The sequence below is a fragment of the Rhineura floridana genome, chromosome 21 (genome assembly GCF_030035675.1).
Source record: "Rhineura floridana isolate rRhiFlo1 chromosome 21, rRhiFlo1.hap2, whole genome shotgun sequence".
NCBI classification, from domain to species: Eukaryota; Metazoa; Chordata; class Lepidosauria; order Squamata; family Rhineuridae; genus Rhineura; species Rhineura floridana.
In genome coordinates, this window is record NC_084500.1 from 4,369,164 (window position 1) to 4,384,841 (window position 15,678).

Genomic DNA, 15,678 nt, shown 5'->3' on the forward strand with positions numbered 1-15,678 from the left:
TTATTAGTCGCCCAACTGGCTGGCTGTCCAGCCACTCTGGGCGATGTACAACATAGGCATACAATACCTAGACATTAAAAAAATCTAAAAACAATGAAGATAAAATCTAAAATCTAACTCATACGGCGGGTTACGTTCCAGACCCCCGCTGTAAAGCGAAAACCGCTGTAAAGCGGAACCCATTGAATGGAATGGCACACGATGCCCGAAAACCTCCGTAAAAGCGGAACAAGCGCCGTATGAGTGGGGCTTTAGTCTAATTGTGTCTAATTGAGACTGCTGTACTAGCGAATCGCTGTAAAGTGGGGCCCTACTGTATTAAGAGTTCATCTACAATGTAGGCCTCAATAGAGAAGCATATGTCATCTCCCACACACACACGCACAGGACAGTCCATTAGTCTGTCTAGTGACTCATATACCCAGCTGCTAGTTATTACCACACAGATGACTGGACACATCAATTTAACATCAGCAGATTGGCTCAACAACCAGAGAAAAATAGAACAGACTTCCTGGGGAAGCAGGTAGGAGCAGCTGACAATCAAGGCTTCTCACTGAGGGCAGCAGAAATTGGGATCCTTTTTTTTTATCAAGGAGGAGTAGCCAGGGTTGCACTCTGCATTTACAACCCTAAAATGGCCTGGTCATTTCATGCCTTCCAGAGTGAACCTTCGGATTTAGAGTCCTAAGCTTTTGCTTTCAAAAGAAATTCCAGGATTCCTGCATTGGATTCCTGCACTGAGCAAGGGGTGGACTCTATGGCCTTATAGGCCTCTTCCAACTTGATGATTCTATGATCTCTGGGTAAATGCTTCTGAGCATGTTGAGAGTGGCTTTCCCCCAACAGGCACTTTTTTTAAAAAAAAAAGGAACCTAATGAGAAGGTGCTCCTGACCAGAGCGGAAATTTGATCCAGTTCACATTTAAAGCTGAATTTATCAAATGTGTACTTTCCGAAACAATATAACTGAAACACAGCCATCCTTCAGAACTTATCCAAATTTTGCGATGCAGTTCTCTATCCAAACAATGTTTACAAAAATGTATATATGGGGGGCGGTGTCCATAAAAATGAAAATATTAGCAAAAGTAACATACAAAAAAGCATCATATTAGGGAAAACTGCTTACAAAACTGTGTACATTAGTCAAAATGGTGAACAAAAAATATTTATTAGAAGATATTCACACTAAGACGTTGACGAATTTTCATGAGGCTTTTAAAAAAACTCAAATTGCTGCAGGAAACTGAATGTAAAAGTTGCATTTAATTAAGTCCTACTCAGAGTAGACTCATTGAAGTTAATGAACCTAAGTTAGCTATGACTATTAACTTCAGTGGGTCTCCTCTGAGTAGGACTCAGGACCTAAAAATTCATTGGAAACCCTTTTTGTAAACCATTTTTGGTCACCTTAATCCAGATAGTGGCTCATTCCAAAGCGATAAGAATTGGCCGAGGGATGGTGGGTGGTGGTACAGACTTCTTTCTCAAAGTATACTAACCTATAAGAGAAGAGTCTACTCTGAGGGCTGCGTCTTGTATAATGATTGACAAAATAAATATTAAAACAGCAATGGATGTTTGGAGAGATCCAGACCATTGCAATGAAAGTTCAGGAAATATAGAGAGCTGTCGGGAGCAACAGAATTTTAACCAGTATCCTTTATTGTTGTTTCTGCTGCTGCTGTTGTCATCGTCATCATCATCATTACCTCCTACCCTTCCTCCCAGAAGGAGCCCAGGGCGGATGTCAACAGTGTTTATATATCTCCAAGACAAAAACCTCGTTTTTGCATCTGATGTAATCTACTAGTCACCTACTCCATTTCCACCATTCTTAAGGCATCTGTTGTACGTTTGTTTTGCTAGTTTCTCAGAAGCGTCTTTGCTGAATATTAATACCTTGCATCCCACAGCAGTACCCCAGTCCAACAGTAGGTGGCACCTCTCTGACAAAGAAACTGCTTGGCGGAGTTTGGAGAACCTAACATCTGCAATCAGACTTGAAACAATCTCCCAGCATGGGAACACATCCAGCAATTTAAACACCTAGAGTTTACCAATAAAAATGGATACCTTCCCTGCATGCTGCCGCAGAACGTCTTTTACAGTAACCCGAGGACACCTCGTACTGCAAAACATCACACAGCCTAGTGGGAACAGTTCCTGCTCTCCTTATCAGCTGGACTTCACTAGATGTTCTTTTTGTGTGCTGGTAATGTTTCTTTTAATGTTCTGTTACTCTCAGTTGCCTTTCTCCGGTTGCTGCCTCTGCAGCTGAAAACAAGAGAAGGCTAAAGATACAGAAGACAAGAAGCTTGGTCACACTTTTCCAGGATGAATTTTTTTTTTAAAGGCAACATCTTTTATATCAAATGTTGAAGTGTGACCATGGAGCTGGGAAGGCAAAAACAAGGGCAGACCCTCAGTCAGCGGCAGAGCATCTGCTTGGCATGTGGACAGCCGCAATCTCTGGTATCTCTGGTTAGAAGGATCAGATAGCAGGTGATAGGGAAGTCCACAAATGACACTCAACTTGAAAGAAAAATCTTCCTTCCTATAGCTATGCAGTTTCCATTACTTAAACTGTGACATTCACAATTTTATTTATATTTTATTTATTACATTTATATCCCGCTCTTCCTTCTGTAAGGGGCCTGGGGCGGCAAACAAAAACACCCTAAAACATCTTAAAAACAAAAGACTTTAAAACATATTGAAACAAAACATCTTTAAAAAACATATTAAAACAAAGCATCTTTTAGCAACAGATTAAAACAAAATGTCTTTTTTAAAAAAGCTTTAAAAACATCTGAAAAAGCAATTCCAACACATACGCAGACTGGGATAAGGTTTCTGCTTAAAACGCTTGTTGAAAGAGGAAGGTCTTCAGTAGGTGCTGAAAAGATAACAGAAATGGTGCCTGCCTAATATTTAAGGGGAAGGAATTCCAAAATGTCAGTGCCACAACACTAAATGTCCACTTCCTATGTTGTGAGGAACGGACTTCCTGATAAGATGGTGTCTGCAGGAGGCCCTCATTTGCAGAGCGCAGTGATAGATTGGGTATATAAAGGGGTAAGACGATCTTTCCGGTATCCTGGTCCCAAGCTGCGTAGGCCTTTGTACACCAAAACCAGAACCTTGAACTTTTACATTTCTGGAGAGAACCAGTGTGGTGTAGTGGTTAAGGTGTTGGACTACAACCTAGGAGACCAGGGTTCAAATCCCCACACAGCCATGAAGCTCACTGGGTGACCATTTCTAGGTGTACTCTTTTAAAAATCTTAAGTGCACGTCTGAACAATAAAATGTGTTACGAGGCTGTCAGTGTCTCCTAAGGTCAGAGTGCTAAGATATTGCTCACCTGTAGCATGCAACCAGGAACTAGGGTTGCCCCTTTTCTAAGCCTTGAGAATCTTCTCATGCATACTGAAGACCTGTGCGCAGCAACCTCCCAACAGGTACATCAAAGTTCTGAACATAGACTCAATGGCCTTATAGGCCCCTTCCAACTCTACTATTCTATGATTCTATAATCCGACGATCTGATGCAATTGTCTCCTGGCTAGGTTGAACAGTACGGATTATTTAACCTATGAAGACATGCAAATTGATCTCTAGCCTGTAAGGTTTGGGTGTGCCTGAACCCAAACAGATCTAAGGGTTTATGGACCTCGTGGGTTACATCTCATTTACTGCAGTTGATTGATGCGCGTGGTATCTCTGACTTCTCTATGTGCACAATCATGTTTTTAATCTTGTAAAACAATTCTTCCACACCCTGTTCCAAAAAGCTTTGGCAGAAAAGGAAACTAACACATTCCACTCCACTGCAACTCCAGAATAGATTGCAGCATCTAAATAGGGGTGGAAGGCTGTGTCAATTTCGGTTGCCTCAATCTCTCATTTTTCTAATCTTAAATTGTTTGCTTATTTATTTATAAATATATTTGTATACTATTTCGTTTAAAAACATCAAAGAGGTTTAACAACAATTAAAAACAACATGTATAGTAAAAACATTTAAAAATACAGTAAAAACAGAGGTCAACTATTGCAAAAAGACATCTTAACTGACTGCATCAGCCTGGCAGAACAGAAAGGTTTTCAGCAGATGTTTAAAAAGTTAAAACAGAAGGCGCCTGCTAAATCTCTGTTGGCAGAGCATTCCAGAGAACTAGGCTGATGACGCTGAAGGTTCAATTTTGTGTCGATGTCAAATGAGCCTCACCAACCTGGGGGACAGCCAAAACTGCTCCTACAGATGATCTCAGTGACCTCAATTCTCCACATTTCTGGGGCAATTTGAGAAATCTTTCTTCAAATATCCTCCTGAAAATTATTCCATTTTAGTGCAAACTTCTCCTTATAAACATCTCTTTGTATGCAGTTTTGATGAATGTACACATTTTTGCAAGAAGTTTCCCCCTAACATGATACATTTTTTGTATGTCATTTTTACGAATGTATTCATTTTTAGGCACACTTTCCCCTAACACATGCATTTTTGTAAACATTGTTTGGTTAGAGAACCACATCGCAAAATTTGGGTAAGTGCAAATTTCGAAGGATAGCTATGATTTGTTTCTCATACTGTTTCAGAGAGCATGGATTGGAAAGATTCGGCTTTAAATGCAAACTGAATCAAATCTCTCCCCATCCCTAAATCTAGATTCAGCAATCCACTCTGAGCATCCACTCTAGCTTGACTAGGCCTTACTGCACATGCTCAAAGGCTTCCAGACCACCAAGGCGTTGAGGATAGCATCACCCATTTGGTATACTGAGAGTTTACGGATGTTTTGGCTAGAGGCCATTGATAGCCTTATCCTCAATGGTTTTTTTTAAAAAAACCATCCACATTGGTGACCATCACTACACTATTGTGGGAGCCCATTCTGTAACTTAACTACATAATGAGTGAAGAAGCACTTTCTACAAAGTTTGTATTGGTGATTTTCTCCTGAAATGCTTGAAACCCCTCAAAGTTTGACATGTTTCACAGGGAGATAAATGTAAACACTGAATCAAACAAAGAAAAAAAGTCCTTGATATACAAATAGGGAACCCCCTGTGGTACTTTTACACCCGTCTAGGTTGCTGTGCCCTTCTGTGCCAACAGATGCCAAAACTGCTGGGTTGGCATGGGGAGAAGATCCTCATCACTCCATCTCTTAAGCTAGAAGGGTAAAATAAGCCAAGTGTAATTTAAGTCGGGCATCTGCTCCATTGCTTTGAAAGCAGTGCCTCTGGCTTGAGATATTAGAAGAATGAAGAAAAGAATGCCCTTGAACATGAGCAGAGTGCATTTTTGTCTCTTTGTGCAGCCACAGCAATCTCATACCCATTGCTGGGAGCCAAGGTTGTTAGTCCTGAGGGTAAGATGGAGCTATATTTAGGGAGACAATAGGATTTGAAAGAGTTTGTTTATTATTTATTAATAATATTTTTATAACGCTTAATAGATGCAATCTCTAAGCTGTTTTCATAAAATTTAAAAACCAAAATATAAATATCTATCACAAAAATCAATCAGTCTGATAGTCAATACATATATCAGCAATAATAATAATAAAATATAATAATAATGATAAAAGAACAGTGTGGTAAAACGTTACAATTCAGGGACAGCCAGTGTTAAAAGGTGCATTTTTAAAATAAAAAAAAACTAGCTTCTGTTTCCACCTCCTGAATTGCACGTGGAAGTGTGTTCCAGAAGGTGGGTGCCACCACCAAGAAGACCTGCTTCCTAGATGTCATAAAGTGGCATGCCATTGATTGTGATGAAGCCAGAAAGACTTCCTCTGAAGATCTTAGCTAGGGGCAAGGACGCTTAGGCCCAGTGGTTGAATGTGGTCCTCCAAAACCCTCTCCTGGACCTGCTTGGCACCCTTCTTGCATGTTTTGGCCTGGATGGAATGTGCACTTGGACTCCGATAATGCCTCTTGCTTGTCAGGATGGAGCACGGAAAGGGGTGCGTCTGTATCTAGAAAGTCGCCTACTATAGAAAGGTAAAATTTACATTTGTTGCCTCCACCCACTACCAGCATGTAGCCCTCAGGCTGAAGAAGGTTCCCCTCCCCCACCCCACCCCAGTCTTAGCAATCAGCCAGGAATGTATAAAAGAAGGTGGCCCACTAGGTATCCTGCTCCCAAGTTGTTTAGGGTGTTGAATGCCAACAAGGAGACCTTGAACACGGCTTGATATAACAACCGTCTCGCATGGATCCATTTCAAGGAAAGGAGGGACTTGCTGGAGGGCATCTCTCAGCAAGAGCTGATTCAGTGGCCCAGAGTTCCGCCTTCAGCCTAACAGAAGAGATGATTCTACATGACTATCAATGCCGATATATAGCTGGCCTGGGGAAGGGCCCTAGCTCAGCGGCAGAGCGTCTGCCTTGCATGCAGAAGCTCCCAGGTTCAATCAAAAGCTAAAACTATGGGGAGCCGCTGGCAGTGTAGGTAGTACTAAACAGAGCTTGGAAAAGTTACTTTTTTTGAACTACAACTCCCATCAGCCCCAGCCAGCATGGCCAGTTCATTGGGCTGATGGGAGTTATAGTTCAAAAAAAGTAACTTTTCCAAGCTCTGGTACTAAATCAGATGGACCAATGGCCTGACTCCGTATAAGGTAGCTTCCCATCTTCTTATGGAAATGGACTGCCTTCAAGTCGATCCCCTTTTGAGGCAGTCTGCTCCATTGTCAGCCAGCTTATATAACCAAGAAGTTCAGCCAAAATCCCTCTTCTTAAAATTTGAACCTATTGGTTCAGATGCTTTCCTCTGGTGCAACAGAAAACAAATTTCCTTCATTATCTATGTAATAGCCCCTCAAATATTTGAAGACGGCTATCATGAAATTGGAAATGGACTGCCTTCAAGTAGATCCCGACTTATGGCGACCCTATGAATAGGCCTTTCATGGTAAGCGGTATCCAGAGGGGGTTTACCATTGCCTCCCTCTGAGGCTAGTCCTCCCCAGCTGGCTAGGGCCGGCTCAGCTTGCCACAGCTGCACAAGCCAGCCCCTTCCTTGTCTGCAACTGCCAGCTGGGGGGCAACTGGGCTCCTTGGGACTATGCAGCTTGCCCACGGCTGCACAGATGGCAGGACACGTAACCCCTGAGCCACTCCCTGTGGGGGTGATCTTCAGCTGGCCCTTGACACCCAGGAGACACGAGCGGGGATTTGAACTCACAGACTCTGGACTCCCAGCCAGGCTCTCCTCCCCACTGTGTACACTTACTGACTGGCAGTTGAACAATATCAATGAACTCCAGCGCATTGGTTAAGTAATAGTTGTGTGTCCAAACGGACATCCGGTCCTAGCTTTTGGACGCCCAGTAGACACAAATGGACACATAAAATGTAAGCAGTGAACCAAGCACACAAATTCAGATTGGAAGCCACTGAAACATGGTATGACATTTTAGCAAAATTGAATAGAAACAGCAGAACAGAGGGGCACACCACAGAATAATTCTGAGGGTTCTTACAAACCACCAGTCCTTCTGAAAAACCTCTTAGCAAAATCTCTCTGTGATGTCTGGTTCGCTGTATCTTCATGCTTTTTTTTATGATTTCTGCTACAGCAAGGCGTGGATCATAAGCAGCAGCTTTCAATTTCCCTTTGCTTTTTAATTCATGTATTTACTGGTGGATGGGCAGGCTAGGAAGCATTTTGCTAGGCTAGTAACTTGCGTAAACGCATTTGCAAGGCCCTATTCACCCCTCCCTTTTTCTTTTTCTTTTAGTTTGAACCACGTTGACCTCAGTGCAAATGTCAGGGCATGAACATGATAGAGACACTTCCACATGCAAGGCATATGAATGAAAAAAAGGGGACACCCAGTAACAACGCCTTAAAAAATACGCTCATGAACTCCATTAAAAAGCACTGCCTGTCAAGTAATACAGACGGTGTCTCTGCGATATTCATTCACAAATGCAACTCACCCCTAGATGCTGCTGCTTCAATGGTAGAGATGGGATACAGGGTTCCTTCCATCAGCTCTGCCAAAAAGACCAGCACCATCAGGCACCTCCTACAACAGCCGGTCATGATAAGAACGTCTATTTAAGAAGTAAATAGAACTCTGTCCCTCTGTGAGTTCTTTTCGCCTTGCGCGTCGTGTTTTTTAGTTTAAGGCTGCAGGTCAGGACTGTCTTATTTTAAATGATGGTATGGAAGCTGCTCTGGGAACGTTTTTGGCCAGAGAGCAGGGTATAAATGCTCTAACCAAATGATGATGATAAGAGGAGAGGCCAGAGCTCCATGGCACAACACCTGCCTTGTGTGCAAAGAGTCCCAAACTCAATCCCAGCAGCTCCAGACCAGAGCTTGGAAAATTTACTTTTTAAAAACTACAACTCCCATCAGCCCCAGCTAGCATGGCCACTGGATTGGGCTGATGGGAGTTGTAGTTCAAAAAAGTAAATTTTCCAAGCTCTGCTCCAGACAAGGCTGGGTGAGACTCCTTGCCTGAAATTTGGGAGAACCGATGCCAGCCAGGGTAGATCACTCTTCTTCAACCTTGGGTCCCCAGATGTTGTTGGACTACAGCCCTCATCATCCTTGGCAATTAGCTAAGCTGTCTGGGGTTGATGGGAGCTGTAGTCCGACAACATCTGGCGACCCACGGTTGAAGAACACTTCAGTACTGAGCTAAGTGGACCAATGGTCTAAAGCAGCTTCCTATGTTCATATGATGATGGTACCATCAAGTGATGAATGTGCCAACCCACACTTTTCTTCTTCCACTGACATTCTCTGTAATCCACGGCAATAACCCTGCACTCTGCCATTATATGTATATTTCCCCCTCCTTTCCTGGATAAGAGAAGAAGCAGAACTTCAACATTCTCTCAGGCAACATCCACACCAGGCATTTCTTCCACTTTAAACAGTCATGACTACCCCCAAAGAATTCTGGGAAGTTGTAGTTTGTTACTTTCCCAAGAGTTGTTAGGGGGCCCTATTTCCCCTCGCAGAGCTACAATTCCCAGAGTGGTTTAACAGTCAGCCCCTCTTCCCAGAGAATTCCGGGAATTGGAGCTCTGTGAGCGGAATGGGGATCCCCTGACAAGTCTCAGCACCCTTCGCAAACTATGCTTCCCAGGATCCTTTGGGGGAAGCCATGATTGTTTAAAGTGGAAAAAATGTGTGGTGTGGATGTGAGAAGTGTTTGGTGTTTGCTAAGGCCAACAAGAAAAGAAAGGCAAAAGGAAGAGAGTCAGCAGAAAACTCCAATAAATTAGAAGGTGGCTGGACAGGGCAGGGTGGGGTGGGGGAGGGGATAAATCTCACAGTTTTTTCACCCTACTTCAGAGAAAACCACAAAAAATTACTGACTTAATACAATGATGGCTTTCTCCCCCTGGGGCGCTGTGCTCCTTTCTTGTGTGTTTCCCTCGGTGCTTTTAAAATTGCCACACTGCTTCTTAGGTCTGGATGCCTTTCCTGGCTAATATTGATGCAACCTTGGCAATTTGGGATCACAGGGAGGCAGGGGAGACTGGTGGCTCCGATGTCAGTGGGGCAGCGAGTCTGCTTCAGGTTTTAGTCCAAACTTTCTCAGTGGAGCAGTAAATCCACTCCAGGTTTTAGTCAGACTGTTCAGGGAGGTGTCCAAGGTGCTGAAAGCATGGACTTCTATGGAGAAATGTGCTGGGGTGATGACCCTTTATTAATAATTAATGAACGTTATTGTTGTTATTTTGTTGATGATGATGATGATGATGATGATGATTACATCATCATCATCATCATCATTCAGGACACCTTCATTGATGTAATTCAAATATTATAGAACCTCCATTTGATATTACTTGACTCCCATGTCTGGACTCCTGAACTGATCTTGTTGGATCTCATTCTTTTAAAATATATTTTGCTTTTCAAATATTTGCTATAAAAGTCCTCTAAAACACAGCTTGGGACCAGAATACCTGAAAGAGGCTTTGCAGGTGAGGGCCTCTTGCAGATGCCATCTCATCAGAGGGGAATTCCGCACAACATATGAAGCGAGCCTTTAGTGTAGTGGCAGCGGCCCATTGGAATTCCCTTAAATATCAAACTGGCGCCATTTCTGTTATCTTTCCAGCACCCACTGAAGGCCTTTCTTTTCCAGCAAGCCTGTTAAGAAGAGACCTTCATCCCAGTCTGCATCTGTGTTGGAATTGTTTATATGAGAAGATGTTTCGATTGTTTTGCCCCTTGCAGTTTGCTGCCCTAAGAACATAAGAACATAAGAAGAGCCTGCTGGATCAGGCCAGTGGCCCATCTAGTCCAGCATCCTGTTCTCACAGTGGCCAACCAGGTGCCTGGGGGAAGCCCGCAAGCAGGACCCGAGTGCAAGGACACTCTCCCCTCCTGAGGCTTCCGGCAACTGGTTTTCAGAAGCATGCTGCCTCTGACTAGGGTGGCACAGCACAGCCATCATGGCTAGTAGCCATTGATAGCCCTGTCCTCCATGAATTTGTCTAATCTTCTTTTAAAGCCATCCAACCTGGTGGCCATTACTGCATCTTGTGGGAGCAAATTCCATAGTTTAACTATGCGCTGAGTAAAGAAGTACTTCCTTTTGTCTGTCCTGAATCTTCCAACATTCACCTTCTTTGAATGTCCACGAGTTCTAGTATTATGAGAGAGGGAGAAGAACTTTTCTCTATCCACTTTCTCAATGCCATGCATAATTTTATACACTTCTATCATGTCTCCTCTGACCCGCCTTTTCTCTAAACTAAAAAGCCCCAAATGCTGCAACCTTTCCTCGTAAGGGAGTCGCTCCATCCCCTTGATCATTCTGGTTGCCCTCTTCTGAACCTTTTCCAACTCTAGAATATCCTTTTTGAGATGAGGCGACCAGAACTGTACACAGTATTCCAAATGCGGCCGCACCATAGATTTATACAACGGCATTATGATATCGGCTGTTTTATTTTCAATACCTTTCCTAATTATTGCTAGCATGGAATTTGCCTTTTTCACAGCTGCCGCACACTGGGTCGACATTTTCATCGTGCTGTCCACTACAACCCCGAGGTCTCTCTCCTGGTCGGTCACCGCCAGTTCAGACGCCATGAGCGTATATGTGAAATTCAGATTTTTTGCTCCAATATGCATAATTTTACACTTGTTTATATTGAATTGCATTTGCCATTTTTCCGCCCATTCACTCAGTTTGGAGAGGTCTTTTTGGAGCTCTTCACAATCCCTTTTTGTTTTAACAACCCTGAACAATTTAGTGTCATCAGCAAACTTGGCTACTTCACTGCTCACTCCTAATTCTAGGTCATTAATGAACAAGTTGAAAAGTACAGGTCCCAATACCGATCCTTGAGGGACTCCACTTTCTACAGCCCTCCATTGGGAGAACTGTCCGTTTATTCCTACTCTCTGCTTTCTGCTTCTTAACCAATTCCTTATCCACAAGAGGACCTCTCCTCTTATTCCATGACTGCTAAGCTTCCTCAGAAGCCTTTGGTGAGGTACCTTGTCAAACGCTTTTTGAAAGTCTAAGTACACTATGTCCACTGGATCACCTCTATCTATATGCTTGTTGACACTCGCAAAGAATTCTAATAGGTTACTGAAACAGGACTTTCCCTTGCAGAAGCCATGCTGGCTCTGCTTCAGCAAGGCTTGTTCTTCTATGTGCTTAGTTAATCTAGCTTTAATCATACTTTCTACCAGTTTTCCAGGGACAGAAGTTAAGCTAACTGGCCTGTAATTTCCGGGATCCCCTCTGGATCCCTTTTTGAAGATTGGCGTTACATTTGCCACTTTCCAGTCCTCAGGCACGGAGGAGGACCCGAGGGACAAGTTACATATTTTAGTTAGCAGATCAGCAATTTCACCTTTGAGTTCTTTGAGAACTCTCGGGTGGATGCCATCCGGGCCCGGTGATTTGTCAGTTTTTATATTGTCCATTAAGCTTAGAACTTCCTCTCTCGTTACCACTATTTGTCTCAGTTCCTCAGAATCCCTTCCTGCAAATGTTAGTTCAGGTTCAGGGATCTGCCCTATATCTTCCACTGTGAAGACAGATGCAAAGAATTCATTTAGCTTCTCTGCAATCTCCTTATCGTTCTTTAGGACACCTTTGACTCCCTTATCATCCAAGGGTCCAATGGTCTCCCTAGATGGTCTCCTGCTTTGAATGTATTTATAGAATTTTTTGTTGTTGGTTTTTATGTTCTTAGCAATGTGCTCCTCAAATTCTTTTTTAGCATCCCTTATTGTCTTCTTGCATTTCTTTTGCCAGAGTTTGTGTTCTTTTTTATTTTCTTCATTCGGACAAGACTTCCATTTTCTGAAGGAAGACTTTTTGCCTCTAAGAGCTTCCTTGACTTTGCTCGTTAACCATGCTGGCATCTTCTTGGCCCTGGCGGTACCTTTTCTGATCTGTGGTATGCACTCCAGTTGAGCTTCTAATATAGTGTTTTTAAACAACTTCCAAGCATTTTCGAGTGATGTGACCCTCTGGACTTTGTTTTTCAGCTTTCTTTTTACCAATCCCCTCATTTTTGTGAAGTTTCCTCTTTTGAAGTCAAATGTGACCGTGTTGGATTTTCTTGGCAATTGGCCAGTTACATGTATGTTTAATTTAATAGCACTGTGGTCACTGCTCCCAATCGGTTCAACAACACTTACATCTCGCACCAGGTCCCGGTCCCCACTGAGGATTAAGTCCAGGGTTGCCATCCCTCTGGTCGGTTCCATGACCAACTGGTCTAGGGAATAGTCATTTAGAATATCTAGAAACTTTGCTTCTTTGTCATGACTGGAACACATATGCAGCCAGTCTATGTCCGGGTAGTTGAAGTCACCCATTACTACCACATTTCCTAGTTTGGATGCTTCCTCAATTTCATATCTCATCTCAAGGTCTCCCTGAGCATTTTGATCAGGGGGACGATAGATCGTTCCCAGTATTAAGTCCCTCCTGGGGCACGGTATCACCACCCACAACGATTCTGTGGAGGAGTCTGCCTCTTTTGGGGTTTTGAGCTTGCTGGATTCAATGCCTTCTTTCACGTACAGAGCGACTCCGCCACCAATACGTCCTTCCCTGTCCTTCCGATATAGTTTATATCCAGGGATAACCGTATCCCACTGGTTTTCTCCATTCCACCAGGTCTCGGTTATGCTCACTATATCAATGCTCTTCTCTAAGACCAAGCACTCCAGTTCTCCCATCTTGGTTCGGAGGCTCCTAGCATTAGTGTACAGGCACTTGTAAGCAGTGTCTCTCTTCAAGTGTCTTTGGCACTTGTGGTTTGGCCTGTGGTAATTTTGCTCTTCTGAATTTATATCCTGTGCCCCTGCTCTCACAATGCCTACTTCTAGGCCTACCCCTTTTAAAATTTCATCATTTCTTTGGTTTTTATCCCAGGGGGGAGGTTTATTCCGAACCGGACCTTTCTCAGCTCCTGTCGGGTTTCCCCCCTCAGTCAGTTTAAAAGCTGCTCTGCTACCTTTTTAATTTTAAGTGCCAGCAGTCTGGTTCCATTCTGGTTCAAGTGGAGCCCCTCCCTTTTGTACAGGCCCGGCTTGTCCCAAAATGTTCCCCAGTGCCTAACAAATCCAACCCTTCCACCCGACACCATCGTCTCATCCATGCATTGAGACTGCGAAGCTGGGCCTGTCTGGCTGCTCCTGCGCGTGGAACTGGTAGCATTTCAGAGAAAGCCACCTTGGAGGTCCTGGCTTTCAGCATCCTACCTAGCAACCTAAATTTTGCTTCCAGGACCTCACGGCTGCATTTCCCCATGTCGTTGGTGCCAACGTGCACCACGACCACTGACTCCTTCCCAGCACTGTCTACCAAACTATCTAAACGACGGGCGAAATCCGCAACCTTCGCACCAGGCAGGCAAAACACCTTGCGGTCTACACGCCCATCACACACCCCACTGTCTATGTTCCTAATGATCGAATCACCCACTACAAGGATCCCTCCACCCCCTGGTGATATATCGTCAGCACGAGAGGATAGCTGCTCAACCCCCAAGGAATGGGTCCCTTCTAAGGGATCATTTCCCTCTTCCTCAGCTGGATGCTCTCCTTCCCCGAGACCATCGTTGTCCATGATAGCAGGAGAGCTATCATCGTTGGAGTGGGACACAGCTATAATGTCCCTGAAGGCCTCCTCCACACACCTCTCTGCCTCTCTCAGCTTTTCCAGGTCTGCCACCTTGGCCTCAAGGAAATAAAGTCGTTCCCGGAGAGCCAGGAGCTCATTGCACCGAGAGCACACCCACGACTTCTGTCCAACAGGCAGATAGTCGTACATGCTGCAGGCGGTGCAAAACACTGGAAAGCCCCCACACCCCTGCTGGCTTCTTACCTGCATAGTTTTGTTTAAGGTTTATTACGTCAATGGGTTGGAGACTGCGGTTTAGTTGAGGTCAGGGAACAGACGGGCAGAGTGGGGGGCCCTGGCCTCCTCGCCCTGCTGCCAAACTCGCTCTGCTGCTTAACTCACCTTGACGCTTTGTCAGCTGGGGCCTTGACGCTTCCTCAGCTGGGGCTCCCTCTAGCTCGTGGAGCAGGCTCCCTCGCTAGGGTGCTCTGACTTTATATGTGTGGCTGGTTCCTCCCAGCTACTGCTGCCAGCCAATGATGTGTTACTTGAGGCTGATGGCTATCAGCTGGGGCTTAACTCTTTAGTATTCTCTCAGGCTTCCTTCCTTCCTGAGCGAGGGGCGGGGCTGTTTAAGCTTTTGGCTGCTTTTAATCTAATCAAGGGGCTGCGCCTTCCAGGCAAGTCTTTTGTGTTTGTTGTTTTCCCACCTAGAACAGCCTGACCTTTCTTTAACCTAGGGAAACAGAGCTTGTGGTTGTGTTTCAGGAAGGCTGAAGCTGCCCTTTTTAGCAAGGACTGAGCTGACTCTCTCCCTGTATGTGTCGGTGGAGTTTCCTTTTCCCCCTTCTCTCCAACTGGAATTTAGCCTCGTTTACAGTGTCCCCTGAAGCTTTCCTGCTAGGGTGGTGTTGAAAACTAGCTTTCTATGGGCTTCGTTCTCCTAGGATCTGTCTCCTAAGATATAGGTTCTTTCAGGATTTGGCTCCTAGCTCAGGGTGACCTTGGGCTGCCCTTATTACTTATTGCTCTGAGCTGTTTTACTTCAATTTAATAATGGAATAAATGGGAGCTACTTACCCTCTTTTCGCTCTGCTGCTTAACTCGCCTTGATGCTTTGTCAGCTGGGGCCTTGACGCTTCATCAGCTGGGGCTCCCTCTCCGTCAGCTGGGGCTCCCTCTCCCTAGGTTCCTTTTGAGAGGAAGAGCAGGATATAAATCTAACGATGATGATGTTTTTGAAAGACACATTCTAGCCAGGCAAAAACACTCAAGAAGATGGCAAAGCAGGGCTAGTGAGGGCCGTAGCTGGGGAGAGTCTCTGGGCCTTATCCGGACACCTAGAGAGCTGCATTCGGTCTCAGGGCCTGAGAACCTAAGAACCTAAGAAAAGGCCTACTGGATCAGGCCAGTGGCCCATCTAGTCCAGCATCCTGTTCGCACAGTGGCCAACCAGATGACCCAATGGGAAGCCCACAAGCAGGACCTGAGCGCAAGAGCACGCTCCCGTCCTGTGGTTTCCAGCAACTGGTATTCAGAAGCATGCTGCTTCCGACAGTGGATGCACAGCATAGCCATCATGGCT

At 44.6% G+C, this 15,678-nt stretch overlaps 1 long non-coding RNA gene across 1 annotated transcript; it reads right to left on the reverse strand.

The window, feature by feature from the left end:
- Positions 1-5,618: 5,618 nt before the first annotated feature.
- Positions 5,619-15,271, reverse strand: LOC133374383 (uncharacterized). The gene is made up of 3 exons (XR_009759881.1): positions 15,174-15,271; positions 7,963-8,019; positions 5,619-6,008 (listed from the first exon to the last, which is right to left on the reverse strand). It is a non-coding gene; the product is annotated as an uncharacterized LOC133374383 (long non-coding RNA).
- Between the last annotated feature and the right edge of the window lie 407 nt (positions 15,272-15,678).